This window comes from Panthera tigris, chromosome X (assembly GCF_018350195.1).
Source record: "Panthera tigris isolate Pti1 chromosome X, P.tigris_Pti1_mat1.1, whole genome shotgun sequence".
Taxonomy (NCBI): domain Eukaryota; kingdom Metazoa; phylum Chordata; class Mammalia; order Carnivora; family Felidae; genus Panthera; species Panthera tigris.
In genome coordinates this window covers 20276169-20292011 of record NC_056677.1, presented here as the reverse complement: position 1 = coordinate 20292011, position 15843 = coordinate 20276169, and the positions used below count along the sequence as shown (strand labels likewise).

At 43.9% G+C, this 15843-nt stretch overlaps 1 long non-coding RNA gene across 1 annotated transcript in view; it reads right to left on the bottom strand.

Moving 5' to 3' along the window:
* Positions 1–7707: 7707 nt before the first annotated feature.
* The window catches only part of LOC102948645, a 69149-nt gene continuing 61013 nt past the window's right edge, over positions 7708–15843 (bottom strand). Inside the window, exons 2-5 of the long non-coding RNA XR_445809.3 lie at positions 11618–11750; positions 10457–10689; positions 9131–9282; positions 7708–8134 (exon numbers count right to left, since the gene is read on the bottom strand). This is a non-coding gene — a long non-coding RNA (uncharacterized LOC102948645). The remainder of the gene's footprint in view (positions 8135–9130; positions 9283–10456; positions 10690–11617; positions 11751–15843) is intronic.

Below are 15843 nucleotides of genomic sequence, written 5' to 3'. Positions count from 1 at the left end.
TTCGTAGCCCACCGCACCCCTCCACCTCCACCTCCCCACCCTTCCGGGTCTCACTCAAACACTTTTGGACAAGAATGTTAGGTTACCGACTCTGTTTCATGGGCTGCCGCTCCTCGTTCCCACCAATTCCCCCCCCCCCCAACACACACACCTTCCCACCTGTGGCCAACACCTTTGGACAAGATTAATTAAGTCACTGACTCTGTTTCATGCCATCACCACCACCGTTGGACAGTATCAATTTTAAGATCACTGACACTTGGTTTCGTGCCTCCCCCCTCCCCAATACTCCACCTCACACCAATGGGCAGGATTAATTATAAGGTCACTGGCTGTTTCATACCTTCACCAGCACTACCACTGGAAAGGATCAAATGTAAGGTCATTGGCATTATCTTTCACACCCCCTCACCTACCACCACCACCACAGGACAGCTCCTTGACTCTTTCATGCTTCACCACCACTAGCACCACCACATTTGGACAGGAATCTATGCTTACACTAGTGTTGGGTATTTTTTTCTCTGCATACCAGTCAACTTGAACTCGGGGCTCAGTATATGAAATCACCGTTTCCTGATGCGGACGTATGAAGTACTGCCTAGTTTAACCATTTTCACCAAAACTTGCTTTATTTTTGGAAACGTGTCGATGTGGAGCTAAAGGAAAGGTAGAATATGCCCTAAGGAAAGGAAAAATGTACCTGAGACCACTCTTTTAATCTAATTAGACTGGTTTTCTCATAGAATAAAATTATTGGTGTGTAGCTATTTAACTTTTGTGATTTCATTGGTTATTTATGCACCCAATTCTTTGCCAACTAGTTGCATCTTCTTTCTGAATTTAAGGAAGAGTAATACACGCACTCAAGGCCATCCAGTGGTCTTACCATACTTCTAGATTTTCACATACATCTTGGTCACCTTGGTGGTGGTATGATATCTAGGCTACCATGTCTTTTCCATTCCAACCAAAGACGCACAGAGACGTACTAACAACCTCTTTAGCTGGGAACTTTGCCAGCAGAGCTAAGCAATCCTTTCGGTGTGCGTGGGCAGACACAAGGAAGGCCCGTGGCCTGTGATTCTTCCAGGGACTTTTGCAGGCGCTACCCAGAGGCAGAGTATACTTGGTACCGGTAGTGGTAGTCAGTAAACAGGAAGGGTTTCCCAGCCTAAGCAGCAGATCGCTGCTGACCTTTCTGAGCTTGCAAATCACTTCTTTCGCTCTTTCCTTTCCCAGTGAACAAAATCTATGTATTCTGCTGATTTGATTACTTCACTTGTCCTGTGACTAGTTTTATTAATGCTTCTCCAAAAGGTGACAAAATCCTAGAAGCTGGGAACAATATGAAAGAGTCTGGTGTAATATAAATTGTGCCGGTTCAGGGCTCAAAGGACCCAGTCCTGAGCTTGGCTCTATCATTAACTGGCTGTGTGGCGTTAGACAAGTCACTTAGCCTTTCTCTGCCCTAGATGGAGACACCTGATTTCTCTCCCTGGCATTTGTGACAATCAAATGAAATAAATCATATCTAATACAAACATAAGATACTGTTTTACTGCTTTTATACAACAATACATTTTTCAAGCTAATAGCTTCATGTTAACTGGCAAAATCCAGAAGGTAAACCAGTGAGTTGATTTCAGGGCTGGTTATAGTAATAAGAAAAGAATCTTGAAAGAAATAAATAGATCTTAGTGAACTTTTTTCAATTCCTTGTACATACCAAGGTTTGCCCAGGCCTGCTCCCAGTGGCTGTCAAAGTAAAATCCCTGGACCAGCAGCAGGAACATCACCTGGGAACTTGTTAGAAATACAAACTCTTGGACCCCACCCCAGACCTACTGAATGTTAAGCTCTGGGGGTGGGGCCTAGCAATCTGTGATTTAACAAGCTTCAAGGGTTTTAAAGATATGGCCACAAATTCTTTGATATTCCTTTCCCCGAGAGATAGAGTTTAATTCTCCTCCCTTTGAGTGTGGGCTAGATTTGGTATTCACTTCTAACAAACAGAGGATGGCCAGAAGTGATAAGATATCACTTCAAAGATGAGGTTCGAAAACAACTTCACTCTTACAAATACCTGACGAATACTCCTCAAAATTATCAAGGTCATTAAAAACAAGGAAAATCTGAGAAACTGTGACAATCAACAGGAGCCTAAGGAGACGTGACAATTAAATATAATGTGCTATCTGGTACAGGATTCTGGAGCAGATAAAAGGAAATTAAATAAAAACTACAGAATTCTGATAAAGGATAAATTTGGACCAAACGTGTTCAATAATAATACATCAATGTTTGTTCATGAATTGTAATGAATGTACCATATAATGCAAGATATCAATAGTAGGGAAATGGAGCATACAGCATATGGGAACTTTGTGTACTATCTTCTCAATTTTGCTGTAAATCTGAAACAGAAAAAAATAAAGCCAATTATATAATACAGTATTAACTACAGTCATCGTATTATACATTATATCCACAGAACTTATTTTATCTTAAAACTAGGATTTTTGAAAGTTAAGAGACATCTTAAAAGATCCTAATAAAAAGGGAAATCATTGTAACTATGTAAGTTGATGGGTGTTAACTAAATTTATTGTGGTAATCATTTGGCAATGTATACATATCCCAAATCATGATGTTGTACACCTTAAACTTTTATAATGTTATATGTCAATTATATCTCAATAAAATGGGTGACAAGCAGTATCTTTTGGTTACAAAATGTAAAATATATTCAAAGAAAATATATAATATATTAATAAAAACATTTTATAACCATAGACTAACTACTGAAGATTTAAAGGACATGTATTACAGAGGCGCCTGGGTGGCTCAGTCGGTTAAGCATCTGACTCTTGATTTTGGCTCATGTCATGATCTCACAGTTCGTGAGATCAAGCCCCGCATCAGGCTCCTCATTGAGTGAAGAGCCTACTTGGGATTCTCTCTCTTCTTCTCTCCTTCCTCCCCTGGCTCGTGCACTTGCTGTCTCTCAAAATAAATAAATAAATAAATAAATAAATAAATAAATAAATGTTTTTAAAAAAATAAAGGACATGTATTGCAAAAGTAATAATAAAGTGAACATTAAAAAAAAAAAAGGCTGTGACTTCCCTCTTGGGGTTTCCTCTCTCTGCCTTCCTGTCTGTCTCTCTCTCAGAAGCCACCTGCCATGCGGCATGCGAGACAGACAGCCATGTGGAGAAGCCCACGAGAGTGAGCTTGAAAGCAGATTCTTCCCCTGGTGCCTTGACTCTAACCTTGTTGAGAGGCCCTGAGCCACAACCACTAGGATAAGTGGCTCCTGGACTCCTGGCCCACCGAAACTCTCACAGATTGTTGTGATAAATGTTTGTTGTTTCCAGCTGGTAAGTTTTTGGATCGTTTGTCATGCAGTAAAAGTTAACTCATCTACAAGCCTCGCAGGTGATTCTGATGCATGCTCAAGGGCGAGAACCACTGTTCCGCCATATGCACTCTAGCCCAGCTCCGTGTTCCTTCTGGATAATGCCTCACACCTCAGCAGCAGCATCGCTGAGAAAACAGGGAGGCCTTCCCTGACCACGTAGGCACTTTGTTCCCCTTGCTATATGGTTCCCTGATTCTCTGCGCTTCTCACTGTAACGCTCAAAACACTGTTAGAATTTCCTAAGTGCCTGTCTTCCACCCTAGACACAAGCCCTGTGATGGCTGAGCCCAAGTCTCACTTATTCGCTCCTTCATTGCCATGTCCAGCGTCAGTACCACTCACTACGTCCACAACAAATACGTTTCAAATAAATGAAAACCAACAGCAGGAACAACAAAACAACCCCAGATTGCATTCCTTCCCATCAGCTCTCCATGGGGGACAAAGGCAAGGGTAGTATTCTGAGTAATTCATGCAATAATGGACATTTTATTAAATCATAATTTGATAAAGCCAAAAGCCAAAAGCCGAAGTGGAGTGGAATAGATGAGGGGAAAAAAATAACCCCTGATTATCTCATCATCAATCGCTATCCGGTGGATCTTGTTAATAAAACGCCTCCACCAGCACTTGATTTGGCCATGACCTCCTGGCCTCCCTGTGTTTTCCTCCTCCTTTTCTCTTTACTCTCAACTAATATATTTTAAGCACCTGCCGTGTGCTCTATGAAAGGACCTGTGTTTGTCTCTTCACAATAAGTCTGATGGAGGAATCGTATCCTCATTTTACGGGTGAGTGAACTAAGACACTGAAAGGTTAAAATAATTTAAGATTACACAGCTTGTACATGACAGTCCAAATTTGAATCCCGGTCTCCTGACTCTCAATGGCATGTTCTTTCTTAATACCAGGCTGCATTTTTTAAAAAAAGATTTTATTTAAAAAAAAATTTTTTTTAATGTTTATTTATTTTTGAGACAGAGAGAGACAGAGCATGAACGGGGGAGGGTCAGAGAGAGGGAGACACAGAATCTGAAACAGGCTCCAGGCTCTGAGCTGTCAGCACAGAGCCCGATGCGGGGCTCAAACTCACGGACCGCGAGATCATGACCTGAGCCGAAGTCGGCCGCTTAACCGACTGAGCCACCCAGGCGCCCCAAAGATTTTATTTTTTTAAAAGCATTTTTAGGTTCACAACAAAATTGAGTGGAAACTACAAGGAGTTCCCGTACACACACAGCCTCCCCCACCATCAACATCCTGCATCATACTGGCACATTTGCTACGATCAGTGAACCTACATCGAAATGTCATTATGAACCAAAGTCCACAGCTTACTGTTCACTCCTGTGTTGTACATTCTATGGGTTTGGACAGATGTACTGCCCTAAAAATCCTCTGTGCTCCGCCTACAAATCCCTCCCTGCTAACCCCTGGGAAGCATCGATCTTTTTTTTTTTTAATGTTTATTTACTTTTTGAGAGAGAGAAAAAGAGAGACACAGAGTGTGAATATGCAAGGTGCCTAGAGAGGGGGACGCAGAATCCAAAGCAGGCTCCAGGCTCTGAGCTGTCAACACAGATCCCGATGTGGGGCTCGAACCGCCAGATCATGACCTGAGCCAAAGGTGGATGCCTAACCGACTGAGCCATCCAGGTGCCCCAAGCATTGAACGTTTTACTGTCTCCATAGTTTTACCTTTCCCAGAACGTCATACATTTGGAATCATACAGTATGTAGCTTTTTCAGATTGGCTTCTTTCACTTAGTAATACACATTTAAGGTTCAACCATGGTTTTTTTGGCTTGACAGCTCATTTCTTTTTAGGTCTGAATAATATTCCATTGTCTGGATGTAGCACAGTTTATTTGCTCATTCACCTATTGAAGGAAATTCTGATTGTGTCCAACATTCACCAGCCCCCCCCCTTTTGATGTGAAGGGTGGCAAGTCAGGAGTGTGAAGATGAAGGGCGCCTGGGTGGCTCAGTCAGTGAAGCGTCTGACTCTTGACCTCAGCTCGGGTTACGATTCGTGAGATCCGCGCCCCGCGTCCAGCTCCACACTGAGAGCACAGGGCCTGCTTGGGATTCTCTGTCTCCCTCTCTCTCTGCCCCTCCCCTGCTCACAATCTTTCTCTCTCTCCCAACATAAATAAACTTTTTCAAAAAAGGAAAAAAGAAGTGTGAAGATGAGTGAACTATTAGTAAGGGTTACTTAATAAAGTTTTACTAAACTTCTATATTTACTCAAGTATGTGTGTGATTTGAAACAATAGCTCTATTTTCCCAAGTGCTCAGATTCATGATTTTTGTGACAAACTACTTTGGATGGTGCAAGTCCCCGTCAAGTCCATTCATCCTGGTCCTTTCATTTCTAACAAGGGAGGGTTTTCATTCTACTAGTAATAGTCTTTCTCTTCCTCCAAAAAGAGGTCAGAAAAGATTTTAAGCACAGGAATGATGTGGCAGGATAATTTATGGAGAAATTAAGTCTGTGTTTTGTTTTTGCACCTCTTGGTGGGGCAAATGAAAGAGGTAGCTGACCTTCTCTGACCTAAAAAAAAAAAAAAAAAAATGGAGACTTCACGTCTGGACTTCTTTGGGCTACCGTGTCTGAGGGTGTTCATTAGCCGTTTTTGTACAGCAGGACCGAAAACAGAAGTTGGAAGATGTAAGAGACATTTTGATAATGTCTGTAAATTCATTCCTTCTTCTCTTGGTAACTCCCCCCACTTTTGTCTACTGCCCCGTGCAGTGTATTTGTGCTGCGGGTGGGGGGAATAGCCTCTTCTGGTTGTAGTAATGAAATATATGGTTCAAACTAACAATTAATGAGCAGGGTGCCTGGTTTGGGGGGGGGGTCCTCAGTCAGTTAAGCATCCAACTCTTGATCTTGACTCATGTCATGATATCAGTTTGTGGGTTCAAGCCCTGCATTGGGCTCTCTGCTGACAGCACAGAGCCTGCTTGGGATTCTCTGTCTCCCTCTCTCTCTCTGCTCCTCCCCCGTTTGCACACGTGCACACTTTCTCTCTCAAAATAAATAAATAAACTTAAAAAATAATTTAAAAAAACTAATGAGCTTGATTCTGACCCTTGGCCATAGCCAGGAGGGTTCAATGGACACATGACCCAATTTAGGCCAATGAGAAAGGAGAAGATATTTCCTGGAGGCTTCTGTGAAAGAAACTTGCTTGCTATTTGGAGGAAGCTTCTGAAAGAATCTCTCTTTCTCTCTTTCTACCTTCTCCTTACCTCTGAGCACATGCAAAAGAGCATGTAGCATCAGCTGACAACCGTCTTATGACCAGGATTAAGCTGACTTTGTAGAAAGCAGAGCAAAAATGAGAAGAAACAGGGTCCTTGATGATGCTATCAGGTGACTAAATCAAACCAACCCTGAATCTTCCTCTGAACTGCCAGGTATACAGGCCAGTACTTCTCCTTTACGGTTTAAGCCAGGTTGAGTAAATCTGGGTTGTGTTGAGTCAAAAGTATCCTAGCTGTCATAGTAGGCATTCTCCACATACCCCTACATATACACATGGGACTAGCTCCCCATTGATGGGTGTCTTGCCAGCCCTGCACATGGGAATTCAAACCCAGATTTAATTTTATTTTTTAAAAATAAAGAAAGGTAATGTTTCACGTGCCCAATTTATGAAACAAAGTTACATCCTATAATATCCAGAAGGAAAAGACAATAATGGAAAAATAGCTCAATAAATCATGGCACACCCACTCAATGGCCCGATACACTGTCATTAAAAATTTGTTGTGTGAGGGGTGCCTGGGTGGCTCAGTCAGTTGGGCATCTGACTCTTGATATCGGCACAGGTCATGATCTCTCAGTTCGTGGCTCAAGCCCCACGTTGGGCTCCGCACTGACAGCGTGGAGCCTGCTTGGGATTCTCTCCCTCTCTTTCTGCTCCTTTCCCGCTCATGTGTGTCATGTGCACTCTCTCTCTCTCTCAAAAATGAATAAACTTAAGAAAAATTTGTGGTGTGAAGTCTATATGAGAACACAGAAAATGCAAACATTATAAGTGGGTAAAAGCAGGATACAAAGTTTAGTACTAAGTTTGAGCTCAGCTATGAAAAGATCACAAAACTTCACAGAAAAAGTCTGGAAGGAAACAGAAAAATGCCAACAATATGATAACCACTAAGGAGTGTTTTGAGTGATACCATGGTTGGATTGACATTTAGGAATTCCTCGGAGTCTCTGGGTGGGAACGTGATCCAAAAATGTGAGCCCAGAATAGGTAACGTGAGTGGCTTTATTCAGTTCTCCTTTACCCCAAAAGATGAAAGGTAATTACACAGCAACTTGTCACAATCTACTTACTGCTCTTCTGTTTTTCTCCAAATCATGATCTTATCAGTTTCTATTAATATTTGTAGTGGACTCTGACATCTAAGGTGCCACCTATTATCTGGAAAACTTGGCATTTCTCACATCGGTGAGTTCAGTACAGCCCTCATTCACCCAAGCTGTTCACTAAGGTGCAGCCTCCCCCTGGCCCTGACCGTCACGACCACCACATGTGAACATGACAGCAAACTTGAGTCGTTTCCAAAGTCGCTAAGATTTCCTTCCATCAGGGAGACTTATGTATCTTCCAGGAAGGCCCCCTCTCCAGGGTGCTGGAGTTTTATCGTCAGTTCCAACTCTTTTCACCTTCTTCTCCCTCCACTTATTCCGAAAGCCTGGAGGAAAAGAAAAACAGCCACTTGTCACAAAAAGATTGGGGACGCCAGCTCTAGGATAATCTGACCCGTGTCCCATCTACGAGGCAACTACAAATTAGTGATATTAAAGGAACAGGAATACGGTCAATCGCCTCCCATTGTTTGGAATGTGCACTAGAATAGAATTGAAAGTCCAGATTTTGAAATCTAAAGAGATCCAATCTCATTAGAAGCGCTAAGGCTGCACTGTCCGGTACAACAGCAACAGTAGCCAAGTGGGGCTCTTGAGCCGTTGAAATGTGCTGATCCGAGCTGAGAGGTATTGTAAATGTCAAATTCACACTGGATTTCAGAAACTCAGTATGCAAAAAAAAAAAAAGAGAGAGAGAGAGAAAAGAAAAAAGAATACAAACTCTCATTTAGAATTTTCTATATTGATTACATGTTGAAATGATAACATGTTAGATATATCAGTTACATTGATTAAATCATATATAATATTAAAATTAATTTCATTTGGGTTTTTTGGTTCATTTTTAAGTGTAGCTTTCAGAAAATGTTAAATTACATCTGTGCCTCACATTTGGGGACCACATTATATTTTTTCTAATGTTTATTTATTTTGAGAGAGAGAGAGAGAGAACGCATGCGTCTGCATGAGTAGGGAAGGGGCAGAGAGGCAGCCAGAGAATCCCAAGCAGGTTCTGAGCACTCTCAGCACAGAGCCCACCGCCGAGGAGGGGGGTCCATGAACTGTGAGATCATGACCTGAGCCAAGATCAAGAGTCAGACAATTAACCAACTGAGCCCCCCGGGCGCCCCAATCACATTAGATTTCTATTAGATACGTGCTGTGCGAGATATATTGCCAGGTACCCCTTATACTCCTGTTTCTATAGAAAACATAATTAACACTTGCTGCTGGGCTTCTTTGTGGCCTAGCTGGTTAGGGGCAGTTCCCTCTTTTAATCGACATAGCAGCCCCACAAGGCACACATGAGTTTGCCTACTTACAGATGAGAAACCTGAGGCTCAGAGAAGTTCAGCAACTTGCCCGTGGCCATCCATTGATATATGGTAGAGTCAGGAGATCCAACACTGGATTATCTATCGTTCAGGGAGTTACCCAGTTGCCAAGGCTTTTGTCTCTGCCATGACTTGAAGACCTATACAAGCAGAGGGAGTGATGCCAAACAAATGCAAGCAGATGAGTTCTCTAAAACTGCAATCGCTTTGCACAGACAAGCCTCAGTAAAAAATAAGACTACACCTTCCTAGTCCTAGATCCCATTTGACAAACATATGACTAGTGACAAGCAATACAGTATTGCCTTCCTGTTCAAGCTAACCGTAACTTGGAAAAAGTTGCAGAATGGGTGCTTTTGAAGAGCTAGGCTTTCCCATTCAAAAAAGGAAGATTGGTGTATTCGTCTAAACTTTCAGATGTGGCAGGAAGAAAAACTTGCTACTTAGCCCTATAATTTACAAATAAACAGTGCTGCTGTTATTTTTGGCCAGGTTTATAGATTCCAAGGGAATGTTTAACACTATAAAATAATGGAAACTGATTACAGTAATTTATATTCCTAGGGATGAATAAGAGGTTTGGCTAATCCATATCTTCCTCTTCAAAACTCAGTATCGTCAGACAGCTTCATTGACTGCTCCAGTTTGTGGTTTGGATGTTGGGTTCACGGATGTTCATTTTACCTACGTATTTATTTAAAGAGAGAGCCATGCATGGACCTGATATCTTGAGCCCAGGATTATAATTCAGTTCTATGTAATGATGGACCCCCTTCAAAGATAGTACAGTCACAGCATACTGATCAGGTTCTATAAATGCATGCTATCGATTTCCATAAACGCCTCAGCCCAATCAGGGGCTCAAAGATCCAGCCTCATTCTAGATACCATTCAGAATTGGGAAGTATCTGTTCCTTCTCCAGAGAACCCTTCCCTTTACGCTGTCTCCACTTAAGAAGTATCATCCTACCCAGCCTGAAAAGCTCTCCTTTGCTCCACACAGTTCCCCTTCCCAAGAAAATACAACTCTTCAGCATTCCATTCCCTCAAGACTCTGCTCTTTCCTAGCCATGACTCCAAGTTCAACCTTTAGGCACCATAGCCGAGGAGTTGGGTCAATATTTTGTGGTGTGGACCTTTGGGCATTCCTTGTGACAGCAGGCATCCCAACACCTGTCCCCCCTGAGGAGTCGGATCGGCCCTAGACGCTGATAATCCCCACTCGGCCATCCCACAAGATTAGGCAGTTCTACTAGCACTGACAGCGTGGTCTTAGGCGGGTTAGCTAACCTCTCTGAGCTTTGGTTTTCTCACCTGGGAAATGGGAGTGATAAGGCCTCCTTTAAAGATTTGTCGTGAGAGGTGGAGAAGGTACCCTCCCGGCCGGAAGAAGCTCTCAATTATGGGCGCTGTGGCTGATTCGATGCATTCGAACGGGACAGCACAGCCTCGGAGACACCTGACCCCAAAGTTGCAGGCCTAGATCTGCCACGAAGTAGCTCTGTGGATTTGGGAAAATTGCTTCATCTTTCCATGCCCAATTCCTCCTATGTAAAATGAGAGGGCTGCACTTCAGCTGATCTCTAGAAAGAAGATCATGAGTCTCCGAGAAGAGCTCTAACTAAAATACTCAATTATTCATCAGTGCCCATGTAGTCACCTGCTACTATCTTTCATCGGGTACTAACTTATTCAACAGATCCTGAGGGAAGAGTGAGCACAAGCACTTTCCCAGAAAACAAGAGAAAATAATTTTGTGTTCCTTGAGGGAATAATTAACCTGAAGGATAAAGGAAATAGTGAAGGGGGGAACAACTACCCCCACTGTACAAATAAAAGCTATATTCGTGTTCAAAACCAAGTTCAGAACTCTGATATTATTCAGAGTGAGTTAATTATTGTGTGAGTCAGAGCTGTATTCTGTCTCCCCTTGTATAACTCCTTGTATAACCCTTTTCTTCTTTTATTCCTTTCCCTCAAATGACTTCATTCTTTCTCTCTCTCTCTCTCTCTCTCTGTGTGTGTGTGTGTGTGTGTGTGTGTGTGTGTGTGTGTGTGTTTCTTCTCAGGATTCCTATTGTTGCTCTGGTTTCAGCGACAAAGCCACTTTGGTCTTGAGTGAGTTTTATCTGGCAGTATAACCTGAGGAACGCCTGTTCCCATTTTTGTGCTCTGTGGCCGCACGAACGTGGAGGAGGCTGGGCTCCTACATACACCTCATAGTCGTGGTCAAGGAATTCCATGTGAATTATACGTAAGCTGAATTTCAGTAGACAATAAAAACCAGAGGAACGCTTTCTCTCACAGTTATTTGTACAGGTGCTGCCGAAGAGAGCATTCTCTCTTTGAACGGCAAGATTATTTGAACTTCCAACCTGGAGCCAGTCTTTGGCTCTATCAATAGCCTTTCTGCTTTCCACACGGAAGAAGACTTAGCCGTATCCTCCCCTCAAGCTTCTCCGTCAAGTCACTCACCTAATATGCTCTTGTTCTCTGTCTGCTCATAGGACTCACCGCGCTCCATGAAGAACCACTGCATACACACTGCAGAACTGCTCTGAGATATCAAGTCACTCCGACTCCCTGGAGACACAGAATCTCTTCAACACTAGAATGAAAGGAAGAGAGAATGAGAGGGTGAGCTCACGGGTCCAGTCTCAGAATAACCAAGAATGGAGACAGGGATGGCCGCAAGCAAGGAGCAGAGAGCTGAGAGAAAGAGGGAATGATTCCGGCCAAAGGTGACAAGCGTACAAGGAGATGCGGCTAAGGCCCTGCGGGTCTGGAGTCCTGTCTACCACCTACGTGTCTTTCTGGGAAGGCAAAGTACTGGTGCACGTGTGCGGTGGTGGCCGTGCAGCCTTCAGCCACTCCCGGCAGCAGTTTCCTGTCCGACCTCTCACCAGCACGTAGCTTTTCCTGAAGACCCTGTGCTCACTAACGTCTGCCAGAAACACTTAAAGAAGATGACCCCTTCCCTCCCCCACACCGAATTCATGCTAAGGTCACTGACCAATGATCTTCATGTCCAGGGGATACTTTTTAGTCCCTATTTTTCATGATCTCACAGTCACTCCGTCCTTTCTGAAAAAAACTCACTTTTCCTTTCAGTTCATTGGCTCCACACCCTCCTTGTTTTTTCCTTTGCTTTCTAGTCATTTCCACGTCTCTTTCTCTGACCTCTGCTCCTCTGCTTCCTTTGAGGTCCCTTAGAGCCCTTCCAGAGGCCCTCCTCTTACCAGCTTCTCCCTTCTTGGGCAATCTCCGCTGTCCCCAGAACGTCACTTGCCGTTGAAATTCTAACTCCCAAGTTTAAATCTCCTGCCCCTGGGTATGCAAATGCCTACTTGACATTTCCCCATGAATGTCTCAGTGACCCCCTCAGGTTATACATGTCCAAAGTCATACTCGTGTTCTTCCCACCAAAGTTCTTCTCTTCCAGCATGGTTCCCTTCCTTAGAAAATGGCAGTTCTGCTGACCAGGTTGCTTAAGTACGAACCTAGGCACCATCCCTAACACCTCCCTCTCTGTCACCTCTCGCGCTCCATCGATCGCCAACTCTTTTGATCCTCTGACCTATATGTCCATCTCTTAAACCCTTCTGCTTCCCTCCGTCCTCACTGCCACCATCTTAGCCAGGACCGCCATTACTTCTCACCCGGGCTGTTGCAGTGTCCTTCTAACTGGTCTCTTGCCATCTTCTGTTGCACCTCAATCCATTCTTCCATCCACTATAGCCTACGTGATCTTTAAGAGTATAAATACGGAGGGGCGGGGCGTTGGCGCCTGGGTGGCTCAGTTGGTCGAGCCTCTGACTTCAACTCAGGTCACGATGTCACTTTTGATGAGTTCGAGCCCCACATCCGGCTCTGTGCTGACAGCTGACGACCTGGAATTCAGAACATGTCCCCATTTTCCTAAACTCTGCTTAGAATCCTTCAACACCTCAGGGCAGCTGGGTGGCTCAGTCGGTCAAGCATCTGACTTCAGCTCAGGTCAGGATGCCGCGTTCGTGGGTTCGAGCCCTGCCGACAGCTCGGAGCCTGGATCCTGCTTCAGGTTCTGTGTCTCCCTCTCTCTCTCTGCCCCTCCCCTGCTCATGCTCTGTCTCGCCCTGTCTCAAAAATAAACATCAGGAAAAAACTTTTTAATAAAAATAAAACCATAAATATGGGCATGCCACGATCCTTCCACGGCCTACAAGGCCCTGTCTCGCCTAGCCCTAGTCACCCCTCCATCTCCTCTTGTACAGCACTAGCCCTTATTCTGTTGGCTCCAATGGCACTGGATTTCTCTTAACTCGTTAAAACACAATGCTTTGCCTGCCTACAGCTTTTGGATATGCTCTACCGATTGTCTGAAAGGCTCTTTCAGCGTCAGAGTCTGCCTTAAACGTCACATCCTCAGGAAAACCTTCCCTGACCATCCAGAAGAAAGAGCTCTCCTTTTAGTCATTTGCATCGTACCATGCAGTACTTCAAAGCACACTGCACACTTGAAGTTGATTAATAGCCATTTTGGTTTAATGCCGGTCTTCCTCCTGTGGCCGTAAGTTCCGTATCGGCAGAGCCCATGTCAGTTTGTCCACAAGTGAGGTCTCAGTTCCTAGCTGATGGTGGGCTCCCAATAAACTCTGTACAGTAACTGACTCTGAACACTCCTGCCTGCCATTACCCCTAACGCTTTCAAGCAAAGCACTCTCACTGAATTGAAAATAGCCTGTTGAATCCTCCTACATTAGCTTCCTGTGGCTGCTGTAACACATCACCACAAACTGAGTGACTTCAAACAGCACACGTTTATTCTCTGACACGTCTGGAGGTCAGGAGTCCTAAAATCAAGGAGTTAGCAGGGCTGTGTTCTTTCTGGAAGCTCTAAAGAGGAATCTATGGCTGGGCCTTTTCTGCCTTCTAGAGGCTTCCTGCATTCCTTGGCTCATGGCCTCACATCACTCCAACCTCTGCTTCCCTCATCATGTCTCCTTCTCGTCTCTCCTGCCTCTCTCCTATCAGAACCTTTGTAATGACACTGCGCCCATGCAGATAATCCAGAATCATCTCCCCATCTCAAGACCCTTAGCTTAATCATATCTGCAAAGTCCGTTTAGCCACGTGAAATAACCTATTCACAAGCTCTGGGGACAAGCAGATGGGCATCTATGCCTCAGAGGGTAAACTTTTGCCAAGTTTTCTGGAAAAAATACTGAACTTTGCTACGAACTATCACCTACCATACACACTCTGTACACACCATGATATGGACCATATTACCACTCTTTCTCCTAGATCCCCTTGTAAATTAGCTTTGATTAGTATGTCCTTGAGGATGTACATATATTCCATAGTGTCTGCGTATACACAGTACTCAGGGATCCTTAGAATATCCTTCCAGATTTCTGACCCTTTGGTGAGGAAGACAGAGCCAGAGCATGGGGAAGAATAAAGCCGGCGAAGCAGCTGACGTGACCTTGCCTTGTTTGACCCCGGAGTCTCCCCTCCCGACTGCGAGTCTCCCTTCCAAGCTGTTGCTTCCTTGAGAAAATGGCTGAGGGGATGGTCACAAGCTGCCTCACGTGGAAGAGTCGCAGCAAGAAGCTGTGGCCGAACATTTTTAGACACATTTATAATCTGTCAGAAAGTACACAAATACTTGACAGTGAGTGTGGAAGCAAAAAGGGTGTCGTGATCCAAATAATTTGCATCTTAAACACTTGACTTAACGGGTATGAAGATTCTGGAGGTGAGAAGGCCTGATCCCCAAGGTGCTACCTACAGACTGTTCACCTCAGACTTGGGGTGAGTGGAAACACTCAGCCTCAGGCGTGGTCCCGTCTTATGTCACAGCTGCCCTTACGTGCTCTCCTTGGCCGTTATGGGAATCAAACAGAAGATGTTGCTTCTGGCAGCAGAGTGTCCTAAGAGTGAATCTCTTGTTCCCAACCAGCACGATCTGGGGAAGTAAAGACAGGTCTCTCTCTTTCTCTCTCTCTCTCTCTCTCTCTCTCTCTCTCTCTCTCATGGAACCTATTCCCCCTGTAGTAACCACATCTCAGCTCATTCATCCTTGGTCCCATCTAGATATTATTGCTTTATGGGCATTCTGGTTTCCCCCCAAGTTCTGATTATTTACCCACAAAAGATTTCCAAGAGGACAGGAAGCAATTGATAACACTTGTTGTGTACTCTACTTACCTTTACCTATTAAAATAATAAACATCACTACTGAGAAAAGTTCTAGGTAAGTTGTTCTAAGTCACCTAACCCTGAGATGGACACACCTTTAGTGGAATCTAGTCACAATGTCTTACAGCTTGGAGGGTAGAGGTCATCTGGTCCACCCCCTCATTTTTGTAGATGAGGAAGCTGAGGTTATAGACACCTAAGGAAACTGTGCGAGGACATGCAGGTCAGGGTGTCGACAGTTTCATAAAGCCATAAAAACTATCAACCAAGATTCTACCTCTCCAGTTGATAACAGTCATAGATATAGCTCCCATGTAATAAATTCAGTCTTTCACAGTTTTAAAGTTTGGTGATAATTCCACCCGAGCGAGGCCAAAGTTTACTTCAAACCTATGAAAGAAAATCTTACTAAGCAATTAATGGTCTAAAAAGGTCACAGAACATATAGTTTACCTATGTCTAGTAACAAACAAGTTAAAGGACGTTTGCCTTTAACTACACGCAACTATACTTCTGAT